The following is a 7,047-nucleotide window of genomic DNA, read 5'->3' as shown; positions in this document are numbered from 1 at the left end:
AGACCTTCATGAGCAAAGTTCAATCTCCCTCCAGATCCAGAACCACCAGGCAGACCGTCTGCCCCGGGACTGGACCTGAACACAGGGTGAAGGTTTGGGTTGAGGCAACACCCAGGAAGAGCTCCAGGCTTTGAAGCTAACTTTCCAACTTTGTCATCACATCGTCAGGTGACGCCCGGCGGCCCAGAGAGACTTTTCTCATAAGCTTACATTGCGAGATGTCCAATAACATTGAGACAGTCTGGAGGAGCCGCACGACTCAGTCATGTTATGCCTATTGAAGCTAGCCGGGCGCTAAACAGGAAGTTAGCCGGGCGCTGTGTCCAGGTTTAATGTGACGTCATTGGGTCTTTTCTGTAGGTGTGCTGCAGGTGAACGTAGTCACAGGCTGCTTCAGGGCTACTTGCGAGCCGTTTAGCCCCGCCCACAGCGCCTGATGAGCAGGTTTACCTCCTCAAACATGACTCACAGAAATAATGAGCCTGTCAGCAGCTGACGTCACCAGAGGAGCTACAGGAAGTTTTTATCCGTCACCTGTTGGTTTGTAACGCTGCAGCTGATTGGTCGTCTTCAGGCTCAGACGTGTCAGCAGACACACAGGTGAACAGACTGGTTTCATCACTGCTGCTGTGATAAACAGATGCAGTGATGTGGTGTTGTATCACAGCTGACTCACCTCAGTAACCAGCCTCTCACTCTGCAGGGCTGCAGGCAGAAACAGCACCGAGCCGCGACACCTGAGGCCTGAGGTCCACACGACCCGACTCTGCTCTTTACCTGGAACAAGAACATTGGTATTTATTGAACGTGTATACTTATAAACATTGTGACTTAATAATATGATCCAAACATGATATTAAACATGGTTCACATGGCGACAGGTGCTTTCATTGAGACAAATCCACACAGAGTCTGTGGGCGAAGTTCTGGTTTCAGGTTAGTTTTAAGGCCATCAGCAGCAGCAGGTCGAGGTGACGGCTGATTGGTGATGATGTCACAGACAGACAGGTCTGTGGACACAAACGCTGAGTAATGAGCTGAAGCAGAGTCTGTGTTGTGACCAGCAGAGGGCAGCAGACAGACAGATTGGATGTTTGGAGGACAGAAACTTTGGGTCCCGAAAGAGATTCTATGTAATGTCCAGTCAGACGGGTTCTGTTCACCATGAGTGCAGCACAGAGGCTGCTGGTTGACCCATCAGAAGGACTTGGCCGGTCTCGTCTCGTCTCTGAGGGACCTTCACAAAGAAACTAAGCACCAAACTTTTCGCACTCTGTCCTTCAACGAAGACAAAGACACTAAAAAGTATTTTTGAGCTCAAACAAAAGTTCAATATTACTGACGCTCTTTCTTTCTGCGAATGAGGAGGCGAATGTTTCTCTGCCCACTGATCCACACACTGTCTCGTTTGCACTAATTGGACAATTTTTAATACCCATATTTTTATTATTTATTGTTTGTAAATAAAAATACCAAACTGTTTATACTTACACATTACATATTGTAGATACTATGTATGTACGAGTTAAATTCTATCTCTTATTATATTGTTTATTTTTTACTTTTTATTATTGTTTAAGTGTGACACCGTCCTTTGGCTGCTGTGACTGAGAAATTTCCCCATTTGCGGGACAAATATAGGAATTCTGATTCTGATTCTGGTTCTGTTCATCTGATGTCTCCAGAGCTTTCCAGTCTGAACTCCAATCAGAGCGGCACATGAGGTGTGTGTGTGTGTGTGTGTGTGCGTGTGTGCGTGTGTGTGTGTGTGTGTGTGCGTGTGTGTGTGTGTGTGTGTGTGTGCGTGTGTGCGTGTGTGTGTGTGTGTGTGCGTGCGTGTGTGTGTGTGTGTGTGTGCGTGTGCGTGTGTGTGTGTGTGTGCGTGCGTGCGTGAGATTATGAAGCAGCATATCTGAAAAGGTCAGTCGTTCCCTGGACTCCCTCATTTAAAGTGGATCCTGACCCTCAGTGTTGGTTCAGAGACAGTCATCAGACAGCTGGACTCTGCAGAACCACAGAACCACAGACCCACAGACCGGCCGCTTCAGTTCTTCAGTCCAGTTCTGTTTGTGTAATGATCAGGACGCAGCAGCAGTTAGCAGCTGTTAGCAGCAGCTGTTAGCAGCAGTTAGCAGCAGCAGCTGTTAGCAGCAGTTAGCAGCAGCAGCTGTTAGCAGCAGTTAGCAGCAGCAGCTGTTAGCAGCAGCAGCAGTTAGTAGCTGTTAGCAGCAGCAGCAGTTAGTAGCTGTTAGCAGCAACAGCAGTTAGCAGCTGTTAGCAGCAGTAAGCAGCAGCAGCTGTTAGCAGCTGTTAGCAGCAGCAGCAGTTAGCAGCTGTTAGTAGCAGCAGTTAGCAGCTGTTAGCAGCAGTTAGCAGCAGCAGCAGTTAGCAGCAGCTGTTAGCAGCAGCAGCAGTTAGCAGCTGTTAGTAGCAGCAGTTAGCAGCTGCTAGCAGCAGCAGCAGTTAGCAGCAGCTGTTAGCAGCAGTTAGCAGCAGCAGCTGTTAGCAGTAGCAGCAGTAAGCAGCTGTTAGCAGCTGTTAGCAGCAGCAGCTGTTAGCAGCTGTTAGCAGTAGCAGCAGTTAGTAGCTGTTAGCAGCAGCAGCAGTTAGCAGCTGTTAGCAGTAGCAGCAGTTAGCAGCTGTTAGCAGTAGTTAGCAGCAGCAGCAGTTAGCAGCTGTTAGCAGTAGTTAGCAGCAGCAGCAGTTAGCAGCTGTTAGCAGTAGCAGCAGTTAGCAGCTGTTAGCAGCAGCAGCAGTTAGCAGCAGTTAGCAGAGTGAACAGGCTGATGAATCTGGACTGAATATTTCGCCACCATCATTACAGGAAGAGAAACGTACACACACAACATTGATTTGAAAAATGAAATTTTGATGTTTTGTTTTAATTAAACACGTTTGTAAAACGTGAATAATCCAGTGCAGATGTTTTTTGGATCTTCAGTCTAATTATTCTTCCTCACGCTCTCTTCACCTCCCTACACTCGTATTTTCAGTGTTTTACTTTTTACATTTTTCTAAAGATATGGTGATAATATGGTTATTGAAACCACACAATAATCTACAGGTCATCATTTAGAGTACACAGATTATGATAGATTATATGTTAAGTAATAATTCTAACATATTGAACCTTTAATCTGAAAAAGCTGCAGACTGATGTTTTTAAGATCTGCAGCAGCTGACAGTTCATCCTGATGAAGACCATCACTCCTCTCTGCTCTTCACTACTGAACTTCTATAAGATTATTCTTCTGCCAAATCCATAAAAATGTTGTTTACTGTGACATCTTCGTCACACACTGTGTGTGTGTTTTGTTAATCCAATAAAGCTTCAGTAAACAGTCGTCTCTGGATTCTCATTAATTAGAAACATCGTCAGTAAACTGTGAAGAGTTCAGACTATTGTTGAAAACATTAACATCGTGCTGTGAATATAAATGAAACACTAAATGCAACCTGTGTGGTCGCTTCAGTAAAATGAACAAACACAACGAGACACCTCATTATTTGAGACGGAGGTTGGTTCAGTGAGGTGATGACATGTCATCAATATCCAGAATGAAGCTGTTCTGTGCATCATTACCCTCAGACACAAACATCCAGTCCACTTCAGACTCAACTCATCTGCCTCAATGTCTATCTAATAATAATACTAACTTTATTTATAAAGCACTTTACATACATGCAACATATCGACAAAGAGTCTCAATAAAAGCAGGAAACTGTGCTTGTAATCAAATATAGATATAAAGAGAAGGCGATGTAACACAGGAAGATAAAATAAGTAAAACCTGGATAATAAAACAAAATTAAAATCATCTGAATCAGGTGTTGAAGCAGTTTTACATAAATGTGTTTTTAGAAGTGACTCAGCACCACTGACCTCTTTAGGCAGGTCGTCTCCTTTCGTTCTGAGACACGACTGTGGAACCGATCAGAGTTTTGTCTGACGAGCTCTTGCAGAGCGTTTGGTCACATGGAGAGAGCAGCTCTGCAAGAGAAGGAGGTGCCGCACCAGACAGGGCGTAAAGTAACGAATCCATTCTAATAGACACAGTAACCAGTGTTAAGATGCTAAGATAGGAGCGATGTGGTCACGTTTTGTTGAACCTGTTAAAAGTTGAGCTGCAGCATTTTACAAGTCGAAGGGAGTAAAGGGATTTCTGAGAAATGAAAAAAGGATGAAGATAAAATAAATGTATGAACAACCTCCTCCAGATCAGCCACTGACAGAGATGACTTGATTTCTGAAACATTAAGTAGCTGATACAACTCGATTGAACAACCTCATCACGTGTACGAGTTAAATAAAACAGAGACTTCCAGCCGTCCTGAGAAGAGGATGACTGAGTCCAGCTGTTAGTTAAGCTCAGAGTTTGGAGGAGGTTTGGTCGTTTGGTTTGATGGGGAGATAAAGTTTTGTGTCATCGGCGTAGAAAGTGACTGTTGTGTTTGCGTCGCCGGTGTGTGATGTCACCGGGGGGAGCATGTAGATGGAGAACAGGATGGGGCCTTCACTGTAGTGGCCCGTAAGTGGGGATGACACAGAGTCGCCTCTGCTGACTGAGAAGTGTCTATCTGTTAACCAGGAGGTGAACCACAGGACTGATCGCCTGGAGACGCCTGGAGACGACTTTCAGGTGGTTTAAGACGGCTTCAGAGGACCAGGACTGACCAGCACCCTGAATCAGTGTGTATTTTAATGTGTATTCATATCGAAGTCTTTAGACCCCGAGCACTTTAATTTCCTCAGAGAGAGAGAGAGAGAGAGTCTGAGCTCTGCAGGACTGAACTGTCAATGAGTCACCTCAGAGAGGACGCTGCTCTTAGAGGAGCTCATTCACACCTCCTCAGTCTCACTCTGGAGGCCAAACAGAGAAGAGCCCCAGAGGATTCAGGGTGGGACAGCTCAGACCAGCTGTCCCACCCTGAACGTCCTTCCCTAACCCACCAGAGTCCTGCAGAAACCAAACTAACAAGCAGCTGTGAAAACTAAACCACTGTTCTGTGTATCTGTCCTTTAAAGCTGCTAATGTAAGTGTGTTCACACGATGCACTTCCTCAGTTTCAGAAGAAATGATGACAAACAATGCGCCTCTTAAATCTCAGACTGAGGTTGTGTCTGTCTGAACAGCCTGTGTTGAAACTGTTTCATGAAACGAGACTTTTTCGCTGATCAACAAACAAAACTGATCAAAGGGCCACAATGAGGCTGTTTAAAGGCCTGACACACACTTTCATTACATATGCCAGGTGACACACCACTCCATCCCATTAACTACAGGTCCACAGTCCAGTGACCATCGTCGCCATGGTAACAAAATAAAGGTAGAGTAAAAGCTGTTTGGTCAGGGTCGGAGAAGATGACGTCAGAGCTCATTAGAAACATCAAGAGTCGTTAAGATCAACATCAGATCTGAGTTTTAACAGCAGCAGCTGTAAAGACGACTTTCTGCCTGAACAGTGTGTGTGTGTGTGTGTGTGTGTGTGTGTGTGTGTGTTACCTGTTGACTCATGTCTCTTCTTTCTTCCAGATAATTGCCTCTGAGTGGCTCGGCTACTTTAAATACCCCGGAGTCCAACACTGATCCATTATTCACCAACAGACAGGGTTTACTATCTACAGTGTACACACACACACACACGCAGACACACACACACACACACACACACACACAAAGACACACACACACACAGAGACGCAGACACACACACACAGACACACACACACACACACACACACAGACACACACACGCAGACACACACACACACACACACACACAGAGACGCAGACACACACAGACGCAGACACACACACACACAGACACACACACAGACGCAGACACACGCAGACACACACACAGACGCAGACACACACACACACACAGAGACGCAGACACACGCACACACAGACGCAGACACACGCAGACACACACACAGACGCAGACACACACACACACACACAGAGACGCAGACACACACACACACACAGACGCAGACACACACACACACACACACACACAGAGACGCAGACACACACACACACACACACAGACGCAGACACACGCAGACACACACACACAGACGCAGACACACACACACAGACACACACACACACACACACACACACGCAGACACACACACACACACGCAGACACACACACACACACACACACTTGCTCAGACTGAACCTTCAGTGCAGTTGGAGGACTTGTCTCTCTGACCTCATCAACACACCACCGAAGAAGAAAAACTTTGTCCTCAGTCCCGTCAGCTGATCTGATCACACTGACGGAGGAGCAGATGTCTCCGTGTTGACAGGACGCCTCCAGACAGGAAGTCCTCAGCAGGTTTCCTGCGGGGACGCCTGTCTGCTGCAGGAGGACATCGCTGAGGCCACCTGCTCACAAAGCACCACAGAGACGAGCTTTCTGGAGGAAAAAAGCTTTTTCATGCACCGATTCTCTTCGTCCTTCCTGGGTTGAGACGCAGGATGTGTCCTGTCAGCTGACGGACGGGAAACAAACACTGACTGTTACAAGAGTCAGTCAAAAGTTTCTGCTCATGGACAAAGTTCGTTTTACTCAACAAGAAATCTGGAAATAAGTCGGCTGATACGTGAAAAATGTTTGACATGAGTGAGAAAAATGCTGCTTTTAGAATAAATCTTGATTATATATTTTTTCATTTTTAATTGCAGTAGATTGTAAAGATGACGACCAAGGAAAGATTTAAGTGTAAAGACTTAACACCAATAACAACAACTTCAATACTGCCAGCAGAATATTATATTTTACACACATCCAAAGTATTTTCTGTACATGAAACACGACTATAATGGAAACAGTGACTGACTGTTGGAGCTTCTCTAAGAGAAAAGGGTTTGACTTCACTCTAATTAAAGCTGTTTCCCTCGTTAATTGATCAATTAAAAGATTTCTTGACTTTGTCAGTTTAAGAATATAAACCATGGAGTCAAAGACAGAAACTAGAGAATAACTTTTAAAGCAAGATCATTAATTTCAGATTTCTAGATCTAACAGTTG

This window comes from Pagrus pagrus (assembly GCF_965226575.1).
Source record: "Pagrus pagrus genome assembly, chromosome: 14".
Classification (NCBI taxonomy): Eukaryota; Metazoa; Chordata; class Actinopteri; order Spariformes; family Sparidae; genus Pagrus; species Pagrus pagrus.
Note: the sequence above shows the minus strand (reverse complement) of the source record.